Source organism: Dermacentor albipictus, chromosome 1, assembly GCF_038994185.2.
Source record: "Dermacentor albipictus isolate Rhodes 1998 colony chromosome 1, USDA_Dalb.pri_finalv2, whole genome shotgun sequence".
NCBI lineage: Eukaryota > Metazoa > Arthropoda > Arachnida > Ixodida > Ixodidae > Dermacentor > Dermacentor albipictus.
Genome location: NC_091821.1, coordinates 518,345,390 through 518,368,264, shown reverse-complemented (window position 1 = coordinate 518,368,264; position 22,875 = coordinate 518,345,390). Strand labels below are relative to the sequence as shown.

General features: G+C 45.9%; 1 pseudogene; it reads left to right on the top strand.

Annotated features, from left to right (window-relative positions):
- The first annotated feature begins 10,348 nt into the window (after positions 1–10,348).
- LOC135912443 (uncharacterized) lies at positions 10,349–16,769 on the top strand (annotated as a pseudogene).
- Positions 16,770–22,875: the final 6,106 nt, after the last annotated feature.

The following is a 22,875-nucleotide window of genomic DNA, read 5'->3' as shown; positions in this document are numbered from 1 at the left end:
CAGCTGTTTTGACGAGTGGAAAACTTGGCTTATGCAGTATGCGCAAATGGGCACGTGCCTATTCTAGGGCCATCTCGTAGAACGGGTATGTGTCGCTGCGACACAAGTATACAAGCCTTGCATGTAGTATTAAGATAAGTGTCATATGTCTCTGTGCATACACCTCTTGTCAACGTTCTTCACTAAACAAGCACATGTCACCTTCATCCTCACTGCACTGAGAACAGCTACAGGTAATAAGGTGGCTTCCCTGCATAACATGCCTGTGACATCTGCTACTGCTAGCTTGCCAAGGCAAATACGCTTTTCATCATTTGGATTGCAACAATGCATTAAATATGAATGTTTCATAGATTGTGATTAACCACTTTACATAGATTTTAACATGTATGTTGGATCTACATGATTCCGTTTTGTACTCCAGTGAAGAAACATTACAGCATAAAGGTAGTACTATGTTGCACAGTGTCCATGTTGTGCTAGCTGCTACAGTGAGCGGGACTTAGAAATGTGAGCGAATCCCAAAGGTGTTGCATTCTAACAAAGCACCTCGAAATCCAGCCACAAAGGAAGAATGGGAGAGACTGACATGCTCTCAGTTTGATAAGCAACTTGTATATGCACACATGCTCTGACACGTATTATGCACTGTTATACACGGGCCACTATCCCATACGCACAGATATGCATTGGCGAGCAAGAAGTATGTGCACGACAGTGGTCAAATGGTTAGAGTGTCAGGTTGTTATGCTGGGAGACAGGTTCGGGCTACTGCAACATATTTTTGTTTTCAATGCAAAGACCGAACCGAACTGGGACGTAAAATTGCCTACTGCAAAGTGCATGGTATAAAGAAATCATTCTTTGCATTAAAAATGCCTAAATCTAGTATATGCAAGTGTGCATTCCCACATACCTGAAATGTTTTGAGGTGCAGCGCGTTGCAACTGCTGTGGCTTCGCCACAAGGTTGACGTGTATAACAGCAAAGAGCGTAGCAACAATGGTAGCTTTTCCACATAACCAAGGTGCATTGCGGTGCAGCGCATTGCAACAGCTGTGGCTTCCACACAAAGCTAATTTGCATAATGCTACAGCATCATGGAGCATGTCTTTAACAGACACAACATAGAGGCTATTTACATACACTTCAATGGTTGTATTAGCAGCTAAAGTGGTTGCGGATGTCGCAACGATAATGTTTTTGTTTTCACTTTTCGCAGAATGCCCATTTCTGCATTATACGAGGGCAAATAAGTAGCTTTTTATTCTCAATGCCTGTTAAACAGTGTGGTATTATTGTGACCACAGTATATGAGAGAAAATATGAAAGCGTAATATAATAGATCTCAACTCAATAAGTGTTCCTTCTAGTATCACTGAAAATCATGTCAAGAAGCTTGGAGAACTGTCTCCTGCTGAGTGCACATGAAAAGCATTTCGAAATGGTGGGCTCAACATGCTCAAACTTCAGTCACATGCTGCATTCTTAGTCTTCCCCAATATATAGGTCATGACCCTGAGACAGCATGCATCAGATTCAGCTTGCAGTTGTGAAGTGGCTTGGGAAGCTCACAAATAGGTACGAAATTATTTTAAAATGCAGGCTATAGTTTTTATGTGCTCATAGCACAACTGGCGCTGTATATCATACTTGTGATAAAAACAGTTCCCCAAGAAAAAGGCACACGTTTTTATGCCACTTCCGTGACTGTGTAATAGACAGTCATGAGAGCACAAAAAGGGTTAGAGACCTTTAAGACCAATTTCCTTGAGACAAAGACCTCATGTTCAGCATGGAGCCAGTTTGTTCACAAGAAACAGTTATTCGTACTCACACATGTCTGTTTTATTTTTTTCATTTAGTTTCAGGTCCATCGAAATTATTGCCGTCATGACAGCTCTCACATAATATGAAAGCATCAATCTCTGTATTAATCATTCGAGCATCGAAATACAAAAGTTTGCAGCAGAGTAAAAGGACAGCAGGACCAGGGAAGAGAGGAGAGGTATCACGTTTTAACATCAGTGGGTTGCAGTGTAACAGAAATAGGCAAGCACTAATTCAGCAACAAGGCCACTGGACACAAGAAAAGCAGATTTATGCCGCGTTCAGACTACAGTCGCATCCGCTATAAGTGGCGTACTTATTGCAATTTATGCAAACTGCTGGAACGACTGTTTACGCAGCTAGCAACCGCCTACGTTCACATTGAGCCTTTCGATAAGATACGTTTTTTACGACTGTCCAATCACCGTTCTGGGACAGCCGCGTTTCGCAGTTTTTACATGGCGCCAATCAGCAAGCGGCTGTTAGCGCAGGTCGAGGCTCTTCAAGCCCAAAATTTTCAGGCGCTGGTCATAGAGTATCGGCCTCTGTCACACTTCTTCAATTAGTTACTCATCGCTGCACAGCGAAGAAGCTTCCGCACATAGCATCATCACTAGGCACGGGCAATGTACATAACACAATGAGACCGGAAAACCGCACTGCACTCAGGGACACCGCGCGCGTTCGGCGCGAACCCAGGAAAACGTGGTTGGCGTCGGCAGCAGCAACAAGGAACAGTGTTGCAATGCCGGATGGCTGGAAAGGCGGTCACCGGGTGAAAACGCGGAATATGGGGAGGCCGGAAGCTCCGTGACCGGAAGATGCAAATCGGAACTGCTTCGCGCATTGGCGGCGTCGTAACAGTCGTATCTGTGCCTGTCGTAAAAGTAGCGGGTGCTCCAACATTTGCGCCCAGGCTAGTTGCGATTGTTGCGTACTTTCCGCTCATTGCAACAGTAGTGTGAACAAACTAGTTGCGCTTATTGCGTTTACGCTTACGTTCCGTGCGAACGATCCGTACGTAGCGCACGTAGTCTGAACATAGCATCAGTTGAAACACAGCAGCCTGTAAGGAAGAGAGGGAACAATTACTCTTTGTGAAGCTTAGTCTGCATCACTGTTTCATGTACCATCGGTAATCATAAACATGCCAGAGCTGAAGCATATTGTTACAGGGCTGTTGGGAGTATAGAAGGACTGTATTTCAATATATATACAAGATGAGTCAGAATAGTCAATATGGCTGACCACCAACAACACGCAGCAGCCAGCGTCCTGTGGTCTTTCTCTCTCTTCTTTCATCCTTCCGTAACAGGACCCCCGGGTGGTGAAGCGCCGTCCCGGCTCATGGTAGGCTAAGAATTGCGAGCGAAGTGTGGCTTCGGCTGCGAAACATGCACGACGTCAACAGGCGTCGGACTTGAGGATGCATCAAACTGAAGTGGCAAAATCTCATAATTTACGTCCTTAACTTGACTTAGGACTTCATAAGGCCCTGTGTAGCTAGAGAGAAGCTTCTGGGAGAAGCCAACGTGCCCGACGACATGGCGACCAAAGGAGCACCCAAGCACCTCGCGCGAACTTAACATCCCGGTGGCACCGGTCATAACTCTTTTTGTATATGCTGCGAGGCTAATAAACGAGATCGGGCGACTTGACGTGCCATGTGAGCGCGATCAATGACTTCACGAGCATACTCAGTTGCAACACGTGGCACAGAAGGGAGGATGGTGCCAAAGGGCAAAGTGGGGTTGGGACCATACGAAAAATAAAAGGGTGAACATCCTGCGGTCTCACGTCGGGACGATTTATATCCGAAAGTCACGAAGGCCAGCGTGGCATCCCAGTCGCGGTGATCGTTGCAGACCTACATCGACAGCATCTCTGTGATTGTTCGGTTGAGACATTCCATAAGACCGTTTGTTTGTGGGCGTTAGGCGAAGGATAGCTTGTGCTCAGTGGGACAAGAGCGGAGGGGGTTGTCGACAATTCGAGACGAGAATGAGCGGCCGTGGTCTCTAAGTAACTGTCGAGGTGCATCGTGGTGGAGGATGACGTCGTCGAGGAGAAAATCGCCAACGCCTGTTGCACAACTAGTCGGCAACGCCTTTGCTATCGCGTAGCATGTCGTGTAATCAGTAGCGATGGCAATCAACTTGTTAACTCAAGTCGTCGTCGGAAAAGTGCCAGGCAGATCAAGGCTTAAGCGAAAGAACGTTTCAGAGGGAACTTCAATTGGATGGAGTCGTCCGACAGGTGGTAGGGAAGGTTTCTTCCGGCGCTGACACAATTCGCAAGTTGCGACATAACAGCGTACAAAGCAGTATAGAACCGGCCAAAGAACCAGCGTCGTTCGTGATCGTATGTACGCAAAACTCCAACGTGTCCCGCCGTCGGTGTATCGTGAAGTTGTTCGAAAGCAACGGATTGCAGATGACAAGAAACAATTCAGGGCCATCAGCGTTGATATTGCACCGGTAGAGGATGCCGTTGTGCAGCACGTACATGCGGCATGTGCCGTCAGTGCTGCCGGAGTGATTGCACTCCGGCGATGATGGACTTTATGGCGCGCATATCATGTCAGTGAAAGCCATCACGCAGGTCACCGGATCATGCGCAGAAGGATCAGGTGGATCCATGGGGTGACGAGAAAGGCAGTCAGTGTCCTTGCGGAGGCATTCAGTCTTGTAATTGACAATAAATTGATTTTCCTGGAGCCACAAAGCCCAGTGACCAAGCCGTCCTGTTGGGTCCCGGAGGGACGACAGCTGGAAGAGTGCGTGGTGGTCTGTACCGACCGAAAACATCATCATCATCAGCCTGGTTACGCCCACTGCAGGGCAAAGGCCTCTCCCATACTTCTCCAACAACCCCGGTCATGTGCTACTTGTGGCCATGTCGTCCCTGCAAACTTCTTAATCTCATCCGCCCACCTAACTTTCTGCGGCCCCCTGCTACGTGCCCCTTCCCTTGGAATCCAGTCCGTAACCCTTAATGACCACCGGTTATCTTCTCTCCTCATTACATGTCCTGCCCATGCCCATTTCTTTATTTCAACTAAGATTTCATTAACTCGCGTTTGTTCCCTCAACCAATCTGCTGTTTTCTTATCCCTTAAAGTTACACCTATCATTCTTCTTTCCATAGCTCATTGCGTCGTCCTCAATTTGAGTAGAATCCTTTTCGTAAGCCTCCAGGTTTCTGCCCCGTAGGTGAGTACTGGTAAGACACAGCTATTATACACTTTTCTCTTGAGGGATAATGGCAACCTGCTGTTCAGTTGTGTTCATATAGGAGGTTGTGGCTAAGTACTACACCAGCGTGGCCAATCCTGCTCTGGTGAGGGAGTGCATTACCGGTTGTGGTCACCGGGATCAGGCCACACTCCAGGCCTGGTTGTGCAATTTTATCAGCACGCGGATTTTTGTAATCCGGTGGAAATTGCCGGCACCGGGATTTGAAGCACCTACCTCTTGCACGCGAGGCGGGTGTTCTACCTTTACGCCACCGCGGCACCGAAAACATACGGCTGTACAAATAGGGCCGGAACTTGGCGACCACCCAAACTAAAGCGAAGCACTCCCACTCGGTGATGGGGTAATTTCTCTCAGCAGGTGACACCAGGCGGCTGGCGTAAGCTATCACGCACTCGGTATCAATCTGTTGTTGATCGAGAACAGCGCCGATTGCCGCTTGCGCCTGTGTCGGTGCAAATGGATCAAAGTGAGCAAGTATGGGAGGGGTGGTCAAAAACCTGATGAGAGCGGCAAACCCGTGAGCCTGCTCCGGGTCCCATGAGAATGACGTGCTCTTTAGAATATCTGTCAAAGGCGGAGCGATGTTGGCAAAGTTTTTGACGAAATGGTGAAAGTAAGAACACAGGCCGACGAAGCAGCGCACGTCAGAAGCAGAATGTGGCACAATGAAACTGTGAACGGCAGAAGCTTTTTACGGATCTGGTTGGACACTGGATGCGTCAATGAGGTGTCCCAACACGGTAATCTGACGGCGCCCGAATTGTCACTTCGCGGAGTTCAGTTGGAGGCCGGCTTTTCAGAGGACCCAATAATGGCAGCGAGTCGGGTAAGGTGGCTGCCGAACATGGGAGAAAAAACAACAGCTTCGTCAAGATAACAAAGAGAGGTGGTCCATTTGTAGCCTTGCAGAAGAGAGTCCATCACACGTTCATATGTCGCAGAAGCATTGCACAGGCCAAAGGGCATGACTTTGAACTGATATAAGCCATCCGGTGTGATGAAGGCTGTCTTCAACCATTTCATCAACTGAAATCTGCCAGTAGCTGGATCGAAGATCGATGGACGATAAGCATTTCGCTCTGTGCAAGCAGTCCAAGGCGTCATCGATGCATGGTAGTAGGTAGACGTCTTTTCGCGTGACCTCATTTAAGTGGCAATAATCGACGCAAAAATACCAGGCACCATCTTTTTTTTTGACATGGACGACAGGCGAAGCCCAAGGGCTGGCTGATGGCTCGATGACCCCTTTTTGGAGCATTTTGTCCACTTGATTGGATGAATCGACGTTCAGCATGCGGTACACGATAGGGACACCGACAAATAGCATTTGTGTCTCCTCCAGTGTTTATACGGTTGTGAACAACAAATGTTCGGCCTAAAGGCCTGTCGCCGAAATCAAAGGTGCGACTGTACGATTCAAGCAGGAGACGTATGTCCCTCGCCTGTGCAGAGGTGAGGTCAAGTGCAATCATTTTCGCAAAGTCATCCGTTAGGGAACCAGAGCTGGGAGCTGCAATTGGCACCAATAAACCACTCTCAGAATTCAGACTCAATATCGAATTTGGAACAACTAAAAACGCTGACCAAGAACATGCTGGCCGGAAACACTTGAGGACACAGGCTGAAATTCAGAAGAGGTAAAACGACGTCGTTAGTAGTAACCGTGACCAGTGTATGTGGAGCAATAATGTTCCGGTTCAAAAGCACATCGATGATGGGGCAAAGCACATATTCACCATCAGGAACCTGTGACTTGGCGGTCAGAGTGACGTAAGTAACTGCCTCGGGTGACAGACGCACATCGTGAAATGAGCATAAGTGCGGTGGGGCGGTGCTCAGAGCATCGGCGAGTTGAGGCAGTTCTAACTGAAGAACGCCGGTCGGGCAGTCGATGAGAGCAGAATGAGTGGATAAAAAGTCCAATACAAGAATAACATCGTGAGGGCAGATGTTGATCACAGCAGCGAGAACAGAAGTAGGGCGGCCAGCTATACTTGCAGTACACATTCCAAGAACAACCAGCATGCCACTGTCAGCCATATGAAGCACTTGGGCAGCTGATGGGGTGGGAACCTTCTTTAAACCTTCACGCACGCTAGCACTCATCACAGGTATGTGGGCTCCAGTATCGATGAGTGCTTGGACAGGCACGCTGTCTATTTTAACGTCAATTACACTTCTCCTTGTGGACATAGACAAAGGATTCGCTGCAGTATTAGGCAACGCAGCACCACCTCCGAGGTCTACTTAGATTTAGGAACGGGTGCGGCCAAACGCCACAGAGGCCCAAAGGCGACGTGGCTGTGGCGAACGGGAAGATAGGCGACGTGTTTGCGGTGAACAAGACTGGTGTGCGCGCGGCGATGGCGAGCGGATGTACCACATCTTCCTAGCACTGTTAAGATTGGGCAACTGGCTAATAAACACTCGTTTTCTACATTGAGGCACCAAGGCGGCCAAAATCAAGACACTTGTATCTTATGAGCGAGAAAAATCAGGGGAACCACGCGGCTCAATTTTTTGTTTATAACAACCATGTAATGCTACAGACAATGAAGCAACAGCAAAATGGGTTAGAGCTGACGACAATCATTGGCAGCTCGCACTGTAAAGCCGAGACCACGCGTACGCTTGCGCCTGCCGCGCCTCGCGAGTTGCATCCACAAGTACGCGTAGAAGCGCGCGCTCCTGCGCGCTCACACATAATCGGTTGAGAAGACATTGTTTCGAACAGAAATACTGACGGTGCTGCAAAATGCTTAAATAGTGATAAACGTCATTTTTATAATTTTACAGTTAATAAACCAACGTGAAAAAATGAAAATGCGCTGTCTTACACGACATAATCAGCTTCGCATGAAGTGGCAGCAGCACTGGCACGCTATCAACGGCTCCGCGTTCCCGCCTTTCCGCGTCGTCTGCGTTTTTTATTCCGTGAACCGGCGCGCACTGCATCATCAGATTTCGTGCGTTTCGTGTGTGCGATCAGACGTCATCGCTGTCTCCCTGGCTCCATCCCGTCGACATTATGCCCGCAGTCTCTACTCGTACGAGGCTTTTACCGTTGCTGGAACAGATACTCTTGCTCATGATAATGAAGAGGAGACGAGACCAACGACGGTGCAGGCCGCGGCGACGCTGGTGGGTGCGACCTGTGTTTTTGGCCCGAAAGCAAGAAGGACTTTACCGCATAGCTGTAGGTACTCTGCTCATTTTACGCAGAAGTGTTTTGTCATGTCGCTATTCAGTATCTGACCTTGGTTGAATTTGTAATTGCTAAGAAACACGTGCAGCGCTGAAAAGACGATATGCACGCGCTCTTTTTGTGTCATTTCGCCCCCATTGTCGTTAATCTGTAAGGCTTTCTGCTCGCCTTTATATCGCTTAGCACGTTCATTGTTGTTTTAGTGATGCAAATGACCTCTGGTCACCCTCTTGGCGATCAGGTACATACGATGCATTAACACGAGACGACCATTCGCAGCCACGTCTATTATGTCTGGATGATTGTTTACATTCTTCATGGCAATTGCAGATGTGCCGCATGCGACAAGGAGATCACGGATTTTTCTGCAAGTACTACAGAATGACGACGCACCTTTTCGATAAGCTGTTAAACTTTGTGGCTGCGGACCTGACCCGACAGCAGTTCATCAAGGAGCCCTTGGAGCCTGCAGAGCGACTGGCGATGACATTGAGGTTCGTAGAAGTACAATCCACATTGTGAGTAAAATTATTTACCAGTGGAGTACCATGTATATGCTGCTACAGTCGTAATAATATTAGATTTTTTAACATTATACTTTGTTGTATATTTTAAAGAAACTGCATAGGCTGCTGCCATGAAGTGTTTCTGTTACAGAGGTTAATCATAGCATGGTAGTTATCAGACTAGGGCCCAGTCTCTCAGGCTAGGGAATGCTGGCCCACAGTTTGTGTGTGGAACAGCAATTTCCTGCTATTTTACATCTCTTATGTACTATGGGGTTGCTTGCAGAAATGGGATGATTTTTATTTGTATTGGTTCATGAGGGGCAAAATGTAAATATGCAGATGTCCAGTGCATTGGGGGCACGTGCCCATAATTAAATCATGGTTCTGGCACGTAAAACCCCTCAGTTAGATTGTTGTGTGAGGGCAATTTTCGTTCTGTTTGCCATGTTACAGTTACCTGGCATCAGGGCAGGAGATATGCCAAGTAGCGCTGTTATATCGTGTAGGTCTTGAAACTGCCAGGCAATGCATACACGGCACATGTCGAGCAATATGGGCATGCCTCAAGGATCATTTCATGCAAGTAAGTATGCCATTACACTTCACTTATAACTGCTGCACTGTGATGATTGCTGGTAGTTCGCGCAAAATGTTTGCCAATTAATTTAAAAATGATCAGCCTTCAAGCAGTACGAAAACACTAGGTAATCAACTTTGCCTTGGTACATTAGAGGCAAAGCATTTCTTCTACTGCATAAGTGTGTGTTACACCGAGCTTGGTCCTGTGGACATAGCAATTACGTTTATCACTTGAAATGACACTGCACACTTTCTAGCAATATGGGCATTGTGTGCCACTAATTTTTCCAGTCAGTAGTAATGGCAAGTGCCGTACTATTCTAGACACCAACCCAAGAGGAGTGCGAGAAGATTGCTGAAGGATTTTCAGCTCGATGGCAATTCCCTAATTGCTTGGGGGCTGTCGATGGAAAACATGTAGCAATCACATGCCCACCAAATTCTGGGAGTAATTACTTCAACTACAAGGTAAACTGCTATGCTTTCATTTTATTTGCTTTATGTACTAAGGATACTGTTTCTTTTGGTATTTGCAATTCTGCCAGGAAGGTGCTTTGTAGATGTTACAATTTACATGCAGTACAAGTCAGGTGCCATGTACAGTGCATTGTAGTGCTGTACAAAAAGAACTCAAATGCAAATGGGCATATGGTTATAAAATGAGGTATTGTGGTTCCTTAACCTTCAAGCATATGAGGGGTATGCGTATGAAAGGAGACTATTGAGTTTAACGATTGACAACTCACTAACATCCAGAGCATCCTTTGATGCTTTTGCAGTTGCCTGCATTCTGCTGCCATTTCAGTAAACTTTCTTATACGATAGTACGCAGGTGACAATAATACCAAGCCTTGCTTGCTAAACAGGCCACTCAAATTGCCTGACAGTGGCCGTAAATTTGCTGTTTGCATGTGAATGTCGACACTTGCTCTGATGCTTTATTTCAGGGAACATGTTCAATTGTCCTCATGGCTGTCGTTGACAGCAGTTGCAAGTATGTGCTTGTTCATGTGGGGGCTGAAGGTCGCGTGAGTGACGGAGGCGTATTTAAACACTCAGCATTTGGCAAGGCCCTTGTCAACGGAGACCTCAATATACCCTCACTTGGCCTGCTCCCAGGAACTACAACAGCTGTACCCCACGTCTTCGTTAGGGATGAAGCTTTTCAGTTAAGAAAAGACTTCATGCGCCCATTTCCTTCAAAGCACCTTGAGGATGAAAGAAGAGTCTTCAACTACAGGTTGAGCTGAGCAAGATTTGGTGCACTAAGATAGTGAAATTCAAAAATGAGACACTGACACTCATTCTCTCTTTTAATAATCAACCTTTTATTGCAAAATCAATGAATGTAGAGGTCTTGAAGAATACTTGAACAATCTCAACTGCTTCAGAGTTTCTCTCTGGTGTCCTTTAAAGGGCACAAGTACTGCGCAAAGAATGAATATACCGCAAGAAAAATAGGTGTATGATACTTCTGACACTGGGTTTCTTGCAGTCTGTTTGTATCATTACTGTAAACATGTCTTCTCAAGAAGGCAGACTAAGGGAACAGGTTCTTCTAACCATTTTTTAAAAATAAATGTTTCTGAAGTTTGAATTTTAATGTTTGTTTGCTGTATTCCAACAGACGGTGTGCTGAAAACGCGTTCGGGCTCACAGCAGCAAGGTGGCGGATCCTACTGCGGACCATTAACTTGCTCCCCACAAACGTGGACTTTGTTGTCAAGGCTGCCTGTGTGTTGCATAACTTCCTAACTGCACTCAATCCACAGTCTGATAATTACAGAGATCAAGAGGACAAGTTTGGAAACTTTGTAGCAGGACGCTGGCGTGAAAGCATCCAAGCTGCGTTGGGAGACGACAGAATTCAGCAGTTTTCCCCCCTTCAGTCAACACGATCAAGGAATTACGACAGTGAAGCTGCACATGCCAGGAACCTCTTCGCAGCCTATTTTTGCAGCAAAGTAGGTGAAGTTCCATGGCAGTGGCACCAACCAGATGTTTCCAAAGAAGGCGCTTTGAAGCGTCTACGTGAGCAGCAGTTCTACCAGCTGCAATGATGGTGAGCATTTCCTCGAAAGAGCAAAAGCCACAATGTGACTTCATAACAGTCATTCATAATTGCTGTTCACTGTGGCTTACCAATCATGCTGTTTACGTGTCAATTTTGTGGCACCTGTGCAAGAAAAAAATGTTTGTGTTATTACTTTGTTCATCCATGTTGTGAAGTGTGTAGTCCACTTACTTGATGGTAACTGGATGTTTGATGTGGAGTAGAAATAGGCTTGAACTGTGGTATTCATGACTGTCGAAACCGTAAACATTTTATTTCCAACCACAAAAAAATACATTTATTTAAGCATACCCAGCTACTGCTGGCTCAGGTAGGGCCGTACTGGCCAGCCAAGCTGCCGCGAATGCAACTGTCACTCCCCATTCGCTCCATTGCAGTTCGCCTGAAGTGGCAGGCCACAACTATGCTGTTGCAAAGAGTATTGCATGTGCAAGCATTGATGAGGTAGAACATATCACATTATGTAAGGAGGGCTTCAAATAGGAAAATAAAAGCACCTATAAATAAGTGCAAATTGAACACAAAACAACGACATAAAAATATTATTGGTAAGCAACGTGCATGTTAAAGAATGGAGAATGCAGCGTAAAGCAGTAAAAAACAGGACATAAAAAGCGAGCAAATAAGGTGAGGCATCAAAGTACAGTAATACACAAAGGACTATGGTAAAAACAGCCATACGAGTATCTGGAGGTACGCATTTTTCTTGGTTTCCACAACTTGGCTGTCAAGAAGAGTATTGCACAGGTGAAAGGCACGTGCATGCATTGAAAAGCTAAAATGTATCACGTCATGTACGGAGGACTAGGAATGGGAAAATAAAAATTGAACACTGACCAGTGCACATTGAACACATGAAAACTTATCCAGAACATAAAAAAACCGAAATAAAAGTACCTGCCGGGGTAGCTCAGTGGCTATGGTGTTGGGCTGCTGAGCACGAGGCCGCGGGATGAAATCCCGGCTATGGCGTGCACATTTCTATGGGGGCAAAATGCGAAAACACCTGTGAACGTACCTTTCGGTGCACGTTAAAGAACCCCAGGTGGTCAAAAATTCTGGAGTCCTCCACTACGGCATGCCTCATAATCGGAAAGTGATTTTGGCACGTAAAACCCCATAATTTAATTTTTTGAAATAAAAGTATCAGTGACAAGCAGCTAGCGTGTTAAAAATGCATAATGCAGCATCACAATAAAGCAGTAACAAACAGGACATAAAAGCAAGCATATAAGAGATAAGGCATCAAAGTACAGTAATACACAATTCAATATGATAACTATGGTTGTACGAGTATCTGGAGGTACACTTTTCTTGGTTTCCACAACTGGGCTGTCAAAAAGAGCATTGCACAGGTGAAAGGCACATGCAATCATTGACCAGTTAAAATGTATGACATTATGTAAGGACGACTAGAAACAAGAAAATAAAATTAAGCAATAAACATCAAAAGCACATAAATAAGTGCAAAGTGCAAAGTGGAATATGAACCTGGCCACGTTTAACGCTAGAACGTTATCTAGTGAGGCGAGTCTAGCAGTGCTATTGGAGGAATTAGAGGGCAGTAAATGGGATATAATAGGGCTCAGTGAAGTTAGGAGGCCAAAAGAAGCATATACAGTGCTAAAAAGCGGGCACGTCCTGTGCTACCGGCGCTTAGCGGAGAGAAGAGAACTAGGCGTCAGATTCCTGATTAATAAGAATATAGCTGGTAACATACAGGAATTCTAGAGCATTAACGAGAGGGTGGCAGGTCTTGTTGTGAAACTTAATAAGAGCTGCAAAATGAAGATTGTACAGGTCTACGCCCCAACATCCAGTCATGATGACCAGGAAGTCGAAAGCGTCTATGAAGACTTGGAATCGGCGATAGGTAGAGTGAAAACTAAATACACTATACTAATGGGCGACTTTAATGCCAAGGCAGGCAAGAAGCAGACGGGAGACAAGGCATTGGGGGAATATGGCATAGGCACTAGGAATATTAGGGGAGAGTTGTTAGTAGAGTTTGCGGAACAGAATAATATGAGGATAATGAATACCTTCTTCCGCAAGCGGGATAGCCGAAAGTGGACGTGGAGGAGCCCGAACGGTGAGACTAGAAATGAAATCGACTTCATACTCTGCGCTAACCCTGGCATCATACAAGATGTGGACGTGCTCGGCAAGGTGCGCTGCAGTGACCACAGGATGGTAAGAACTCGAATTAGCCTAGACCTGAAAAGGGAACGGAAGAAACTGGTACATAAGAAGCCGATCAATGAGTTAGCGGTAAGAGGGAAAATAGAGGAATTCCAGATCAAGCTACAGAACAGATACTCCGCTTCAACTCAGGAAGAGGACCTTAGTGTTGAAGCAATGAACGACAATCTTGTGGGCATCATTAAGGAGTGTGCAATGGAAGTCGGTGGTAACTCCGTTAGGGAGGATACCAGTACACTATCGCAGGAGACGAAAGATCTGATCAAGAAACGCCAATGTATGAAAGCCACTAACCCTACAGCTAGAATAAAACTGGCAGAACTTTCGAAGTTAATCAACAAGCGTAAGACAGCTGACATAAGGAAGTATAATATGGATAGAATTGAACATGCTATCAGGAACGCAGGAAGCCTAAAAACAGTGAAGAAGAAACTAGGAATTGGTAAGAATCAGATGTATGCGTTAAGAGACAAAGCCGGCAATACCGTTACTAACGTGGATGAGATAGTTCAAGTGGCTGAGGAGTTCTATAGAGATTTATACAGTGCCAGTGGCACCCACGACGATAATGGAAGAGAAAATATTCTAGAGGAATTCGAAATCCCACAGGTAACGCCGGAAGAAGTAAAGAAAGCCTTGGGAGATATGCAAAGGGGGAAGGCAGCTGGGGAGGATCAGGTAACAGCAGATTTGTTGAAGGATGGTGGGCAGATTGTTCTAGAGAAACTGGCCACCCTGTATACGCAATGCCTCATGACGTATCGGAAAAACGCTAACATAATCCTAATCCATATAAAAGGGGACGCCAAAGACTTGAGAAATTATATACCGATCAGCTTACTGTCCATTGCCTACAAACTATTTACTAAGGTAATCGCAAATAGAATCAGGAACACCTTAGACTTCTGTCAACCAAAGGACCAGGCAGGATTCCGTAAAGGCTACTCAACAATAGATCACATTCACACTATCAATCAGGTGATAGAGAAATGTGCGGAATATAACCAACCCTTATATATAGCTTTCATTGATTACGAGAAAGCATTTGATTCTGTCGAAACCTCAGCAGTCATGCAGGCATTACGGAATAGGGGTGTAGACGAGCCGTATGTAAAAATACTGAAAGATATCTATAGCGGCTCCACAGCCACCGTAGTTCTCCATAAAGAAAGCAACAAAATCCCAATAAAGAAAGGCGTCAGGCAGGGAGATACGATCTCTCCAATGCTATTCACAGCGTGTTTGCAGGAGGTATTCAGAGACCTGGATTGGGAAGAAATGGGGATAAAAGTTAATGGAGAATACCTTAGTAACTTGCGATTCGCTGATGATATTGCCTTGCTTAGTAACTCAGGGGACCAACTGCAATGCATCCAACTGACCTGGAGAGGCAAAGCAGAAAAGTGGGTCTAAAAATTAATCTGCAGAAAACTAAAGTAATGTTTACCAGTCTCGGAAAAGAACAGCAATTTACAATAGGCAGTGAGGCACTGGAAGTCGTAAGGGAATACATCTACTTAGGGCAGATAGTGACGGCGGATCCCGATCATGAGACGGAAATAATCAGAAGAATAAGAATGGGCTGGGGTGCGTTTGGCACGCATTCTCAGATCATGAACAGCAGGTTGCCATTATCCCTCAAGAGAAAAGTGTGTAATAGCTGTGTCTTACCAGTACCTACGGGGCAGAAACCTGGAGGCTTACGAAAAGGGTCCTACTCAAATTGAGGATGACGCAACGAGCTATGGAAAGAAGAATGACAGGTGTAACGTTAAGGGATAAGAAAAGAGCATATTGGGTGAGGGAGCAAACGCGAGTTTATGACATCTTAGTTGAAATCAAGAAAAAGAAATGGGCATGGGCAGGACATGTAATGAGGAGGGAAGACAACCGATGGTCATTAAGGGTTACGGACTGGATTCCAAGGGAAGGGAAGCGTAGCAGGGGGCGGCAGAAAGTTAGGTGGGCGGATGAGATTAAGAAGTTTGCAGGGACGGCATGGCCACAATTAGTACATGACCGGGGTTGTTGGAGAAATATGGGAGAGGCCTTTGCCCTGCAGTGGGCGTAACCAGGCTGATGATGATGATGAAGATGAACACATGAAAACTAAAAAAAATTTATGAAGTATCAGTGACAAGCATATAATGTGTTATATAATATAATATAATATATATAATATAATATCAATGACACATGGATACACATAACACTTTAGCGTCATCATTTACTTTTATTCTAGTTTACAGTATGCAGCATCACAATAAAAGTCGGAACATAAAGAGTGAATATATGAGAAGTGAGAGATCAACAAACTGTAATATAGAATTGAACACATTGAAAAAGAAAATAAAGAATAATAGTATGAGTACTTGGTGGAATGCAGTATGAGCAACTTCTGACATTTTCTTGGTTTCCATAACTTGGCTATTGAGAAGATTATTGCACGGGTCGACAACACATTAAATTTAAAAGTAAAAGTATGTATACAAAAGTAAGAAAACAAATAAACTTGAAAAACATGCTGCCTTGATGTGCTGGTTTGTAGTATCACTATGCCTTCATGGTGCAGACAGCACATGGACGAACAAAATGAACAGATAGCATAAACATTGCTCCTTTTTTTCTTTTCTTTGCCGATGTGTGATCGGCACTCTGAAGCTGCAGTGAGAAGGTGCCGAGTATGACAAAAAGAAAAAAAATTAATCAGCTATTTCCTTAATGACATTCAAAATCTTTATATACATGTCCGTTTGTTTTTCCGTTCTCACTCGTTTCATGAGTGGAACAAGTGACATTGCAAACAGCTCGATGTGATCTGTCGGCTTTGTTGTTTCGAGAGCACCGGTGACACGCTGAAGCTGCTGCGCCAACAAGTCTTCTGAATTTACCTTTCTTTTCCTGCTCGTAGGCGTGCCGGACGACGTCACTGAAGACGCCTGTGCACGAGGTGCAGGCGTTGCCGCTGGCGGCACCGACACCTCTGTTAGCACCACATCCTCCGCCTCCTTCTCCTGCCCCTCCAACTCGTACACGTGCACGTACTCCTCATTGGGAAAGTGGCACATGTCGTCAAAGAGCTCTGCAGCAGTGGGCCCTTCCTCCAGGTTGTTATGGCTTGCTCCGACAGGTTCCTCCTCCTGGCTCAGCATTTGGAAGTTCCCTGATGTGCTGATACATCTGAAGAAAGAAATGTTCATTGTAGATACTTTTGGCTGTAAATATTTCAAATAATGCAAAAAGCAATGTGAAAATAAAGTTCATTAATTAAATTGTACAAGTGCTCCTTATCTGAAGGGGTCACCCAAAGATATCAATAACACATGGATACGCATAACACTTTAGCGTCGTCATTTACTTTTATTCTAGTTTACATTGCCATTCCATATAGTAGCACATTCTACATTTCAGTGAACACAAGACTCTTCCCTTACTGCAAAAAGTTAATGCTTTAGAACTAATGTTTGTTATCCCATAAATAGGCTAGATTACACTGCTGGCAAATGCAATGTTAGAGTGACCTGAGTCCTTGAATTTTTAGAAATGTGCTGTGTGCAGTAACATTTGTATCTGAAAATGGTACACTGAATTATTTTATGCATGCTAAACAAATATTACAGTGCCATTTGATGAAATTATATGCTTTACAACCTAGCTATAGCCATAGGTCCCATCCATTGAGGTTAATTGATCCATTAACAGCCGATGTTACAAAATACATGGAATTCATCGCACTTTAAAAGATTGGCTGGTCGTAGAAAAACATTTGGCTGGGGAAGCGAGTCAAATGAGATTCTCCACACTAGGTGTGGAATTCGGGAGATTTCCAAGAGTCTGCGCGACTGCTTACATTGTTGCAGCTTTAGTACAAGTGGACTGAATGTGGGCACTCGCTAGAGCTACTGGGCTGAGTGAGAAGCACCATATGGAAGAATTCATGTTAGAAGGCCGTGGATGGTGTTTTGAATTTCTTGGCAATCAGTGAAATGCACGGTTCGGCATGCTTATAAACTACACGCGAGCTAGAAATTCGTTCGAGTTTTGCGGACCGAACAACACTGCGTTGATCATCATCCATGTAGTTCTTATGAAATTGTGAATTTCGCAACAACGGCAGTCCAATAGGACAGTTTAACATAGTGAGGCGATGCACGAGTTCTACTCCTCTAAGCGACAAAATAACACGCCATTAAACTTACGGTCTCGTTTCCATTGTGTCGCGGAGAAACATCAGGAGCTCGAAGAAGGGCCACGAACATTCGTTCTCTTCCTCGGCTCCCACTCCGCTGTTCTGGGACGTCGCGTCATTGTAACAGCGACGGAATTTGTCGCGAAGCGACTTCCACCGCTTCTGTACGGCGGTGACACCGTCTGTGCAAAAGAGTAGTTCCATTTTACGAAAATTTCTCAAGCAACAGCGCTGCATTCAAGCAAGCTTTCCTTGCACACCGGGCAGAACTATCGCTGCCACTTCCCTCCACAGGGCAGCTTTCTTCTGTCGATTTTTGTGGTCCCTGTGGCGAGAGAGCCACAAAGATGGCCGGGCCTCTACAGCGGAGATTAGGCGCTCGTTATCGATGTATATATCTTCCGCTGCTGCCATTTCTTGTGTAGTACGCGCACAGAATGAAGAACCAACTTGTACGCGAATCTATTGCGGTGCTATCAAAACTGGCGCCAAAAGTTACAACCCATCGGATGTTTAGGAAGCAGCACCTTGTGATTGGTCCCTGCGGGAAAATGTACTTCCGGTCTAGCAAACAAAATCTTGCAGAAGAAAGCTTTTCTGTACCACGCTGAAGCCTCAATATTTGTAAACGTAATTGTTTTGTTTTGAGAGCTGTTATATCATTACAAAATCGAAAAAGAAGCACTTTCTTGCATGACATAAATCGGCCTCACTGAGAGTAGCATGTACCAAGCCATAGCCGCGTAGCCATGCCTGGCCAAGCGCGCCGACGCGACGCAGGCCGAGCGCGTGAAAACAGAGCGGAGCTGTTCCCCGAGATCACGCCGCGTTTCGACGCGTACGCGCCATGCCGCACTGTCTGCGCATGCGTGGGCGCGTGAACGCGAGCGTACGTGTTGTCTGGGCTTTATGCTTTCTCTGCAATTTATTGTCTCAAGACATCTGGCAGCAAATCTTCTGGATCCTTCTACTATGTCTTTTGCAACTGAAATTTTAAATGTGTGTAATAATTCATGGAAACTTAGAACACTTAAATGGCTAAGCATCGCCATACCTTAAATTTGTGGAGCAGCTTTGTCACCTTCCTAGAACAATAGCTCTCTGGTGTGATACGTCCCTCAAACAACTACTAATTAAATCTACCTTTAGATTAGCAGTACCTGCATTCGACGCAGCAACATACCCTTTTAGCAAATGAATATACATACTACGCTCAGACTGAGCAAACCAAATAAACCAACAACGATCAGTACATGCGTCCATTTGTCTTCAACGAGGCAGGGGCAGGCCAGGTCTCGATAAACACAACAAATATAAGGTGCAGGCAGAGGAAATAAGCAGAAGCTGTGAAGACAGCAGCAAAGTGAAGCAAGTTAGAGAAATGTTCACACAGTCAGCGATCTGGGCCGAGGACAATTCACAACGTTACTGCCATATAGAGAAACAAATGCTCATCATGCAACAAGAAGAAACACGTTTTAGCTGTAAACAGCACGAGTGCGTGGAGTTAGTTGATATTCTAAAAACAGCACAGACAACAATTAAAGCAGACACACCACTTGTGTCATCTGCCTTCTTGCTGTTTTTACAATATCGGTCACGATGCAAAGCTACGCACATGATCTATGAACGAGAGCAACGGACGTGCATATAAAGATTGGTGAGGCGATTCATACTCCTATATGTTTAATTTTGAAAGTTCCCGTAAAAGCGACAGCAGCAGCAGCAGCAGCAGCAGTAAAGTGCTTTCGTTTACCAGCTCGCTCACAACGTACGCATTGTATTATTTAACTCCAAGGCTCACAAAGGAGCCACTAAGAAGCAATACGCTTTCGTTATCTCACTGCAACGAATGAAAGCCTCTGACGCCCCTACCGCGGTCATTGCAAGCAGTGAGAAAGATAATTAAACGCAGCCATGCGCTACATAGGTAAATAAGAGGCACATACCGCAGTCATCCTATAGAGATGGAGAAAAATACACTCAAGAACGCGATAATTATCACAGGACGACATCCACACTAGTTGAGTACATGCATTGCTGGCGCGTGGAAGCTGACACCGTTTATTTATTTACATCGGTGCAACACGTAGGAACTGCAGAAGTCATTGTTGAAGGCACGAACGAATCAATTGTCCTGCGATCACTGGGGGAGCTGCGACAACCGTTTCGTGTTCCTTCGAATTTCGAGATCACATCGACCACAGCTCGAATGCGCCACCGGTTTTGTACGTGTCAACACGAGAACGACGCTTGCTGCAAGTGCGTCACGGTGGCACCGGCAGCGGGGCAGCAAGTGTCACCAAGCCCTGGCCCACCACAGTGTCCGCAACTTAAAGCTTTTGAGCATTCGCCAAAAACGAAAAGCGAGCCACATCACGCATACTGTACGCGCGCGAACGAGACGCGAGCCTTGCATGTCTGAGCAAGTTTGTATAGGTGTTCTGTGGTCTGAGTTCGAGAGTAGTTATTTCATAAAAGCAAAAACAAACAACTATGTGACGTCTCATCTGCTAAAGCAAACTTGTCCTCCTTACTCGCCTTCTCTCAGCTAACGCATGCGCAGCGACCACAGAGCCCTCGGGGGCAATGTTCAGCTAAAGCGGACTACCCCTTCGCCGGTTCCTACGACCGGTTCATTTTGAAGACAACTGACGGATGCTTGACGTGTTCATAAATTGCGATACCGCCCCGCTGCCTCTGACGACCTGTGACGTAACCGAACTTTTGGCCAATCATGTGAGGCCAAACGAACCGTTCCCCAACCAAACCGTTATAAGATTCGGCCCCTGATTCACTGTGGAGAGCTCCCATGCCTTGAAATTTGTGCCGGGAAACGGAAGTTTTGCGAAATGCAATTTTGCGTTTTAATCAAAATGGCGAAACGTGACGTCGAGCTGCAAATTTTATCGACTAACACATTTTTTTGGTCCATGGCAGTTATATTGCGACGTTAGCGTTTCAAAAAGAAAGTCAGCAGTAGCCTACAGAAGCCAGTGCAATGCATCTGCAATTTCGCGAATATGTGATGGCGATCCAAGATAGCCGCCGTGCCAGCTTTCTGATTGGCTGAAGGTATCTCCCGTGAGGAGCGTCACAGGAAGGGCTGTTTTTTAAACGCCATTTTGACGATGCGTGCCTTTGCGCTGGGCCACCATTGCTTAGATTTCCCGCCATAATTTGTGGTGCGACGAGCCACGCGAATTATGCTAATGAGCAGCCATATGCAATGGCAGCCGAGAGGAATGCGTATCGCCACATTTCCCCCGTCGTTGGCCGCCATAAGAATTTTTTGTTCATAACGCGTGCTCATGGTGTTTGCAACGATCTCGGGTGGTGTTGGCAATGGTGTTTGGGGACATCATTTTTTAAAAGAACGCGTTTATACGAAATAACATTGATTGACCATGACAAACCTTCAGCAATGTTGTCCACTTTTCACTGCTGCATTTGTATTGTAATCAATATCAATATGACAACGGCGTCTTTCTAACTTATAAAGAGAAATGTGCGGAAGGCGGCGCCTTGAAGTTTCCTCCTGCGGTGCGAGTAACCAGCGTAGTGAACAAGAGGTGGCAGCGCCGGCGCTTGCGTCATGCTAGTGGATCTCTCTGGCGCGCGCAACGCTATCGGTGATATTCGGCCATTTCTCAGCCAGCCGAGTCGGGCTGAGTCACTTGCGTTTCACGAGATAGCGATAATGTGGCCTAGAACGCCGGCGCATCACCAGTGGTGGACCGCGTATGTTGTCTCAAGGTAGAAAACATGCGCGTTGGTGCCAACGTACGATGACTCATTCCATTTCCCGGGGACACACATCTTACCAAATGAAGCAGACGACGGCTTGAACGCAGCAGACGACGGAAGCGAGAAGCGTTTGCGACGGAATAATTATGCGCTTTGAGCTAGCTGCATTATTTTTACGCCGGAGGAAAACTGTTTTGCTTTACCGAGAACCTTACGTTCAGCGCCTTCATTTCAGTTTCTTAGGCAAAACGTGAAGTTGGCGTTTGTTGGCGGAATAGCACCGGCGCTATTCTGGACATTCCGCCATTTTCTTCAATGCGTGACGTAGACCCGACGCGAATAAAATGACGCCGATGGCCCGATTTCGCTTTCGTAATGTGACGCATTTGCTCCTGCAGTCCGCACAGCGACATAGACTCCCAGTATACATGAACCGCAACTGGTGCTCACCGTTCATTCTTCCCTGCTGCAGCCATGGGCAAATTGTGCTTGTGGCCTTCCTCGGCCGTGATTTTCTGTGAACGCAGACCAGCATATGTGCTTACATGGTTCGAAGTGTATGAAGTTGATAGCCACATGCGTGGAAAGGCCCGCAAAAGTGACTGCCTAAGGTGATGCCCACGAAACGAATGATGCACATATTGAGATAAAGTGGGGTAAGAAGTGGGAGCGACTCTTTAGCGGCCCCCAAAAGAACAAAAAGAAACGTGCAGGTTGAAAAGGAGTTAACTCTAAATTACCGGGTGTCCATGTCGCTGTGTTCGTTGCGGCAGCAGATGCCTACATCACCTGATAGCTTCCCAATGCAAGTTGCTCATCTTCAACGGCAACTGTCGGTTCAAACAGGTGCGGTGGTCTGTCCAATCTGTTTGTGCTGCTGGTTGTCCCTCATTACCAGACCACCACGTGCGACGAAGGCAAGCATTATACCTGTAAGTGGCTTAATGTATCCTAAGAGACCCGTGTATGTGAATGCTCACTGTTGCCATATGGTTCGTAGCCAATGTATAATGAGCTCTGAGCCCTATGCGGTGATTGATTGCTGTTTAATTTTGCTGTTATCTCACTTGGTCACCATGTTTTGCTTCTCGAATGTGGCGGCCTGGTCAGTTGCATTGGGAAGCAGTCTCTCGAATTAGGTACTCGCTCCTGCAGTCTGCACAGCGGCATAGACTCCCAATTTACACACACCGTGATTCGTGCTCCCCTTTCACCCCTTCCTGATGCAGCCATGGCCATATTGTGCCTGTGGCCTTTTTCGGCCGCGATTAAGCATGAACGGA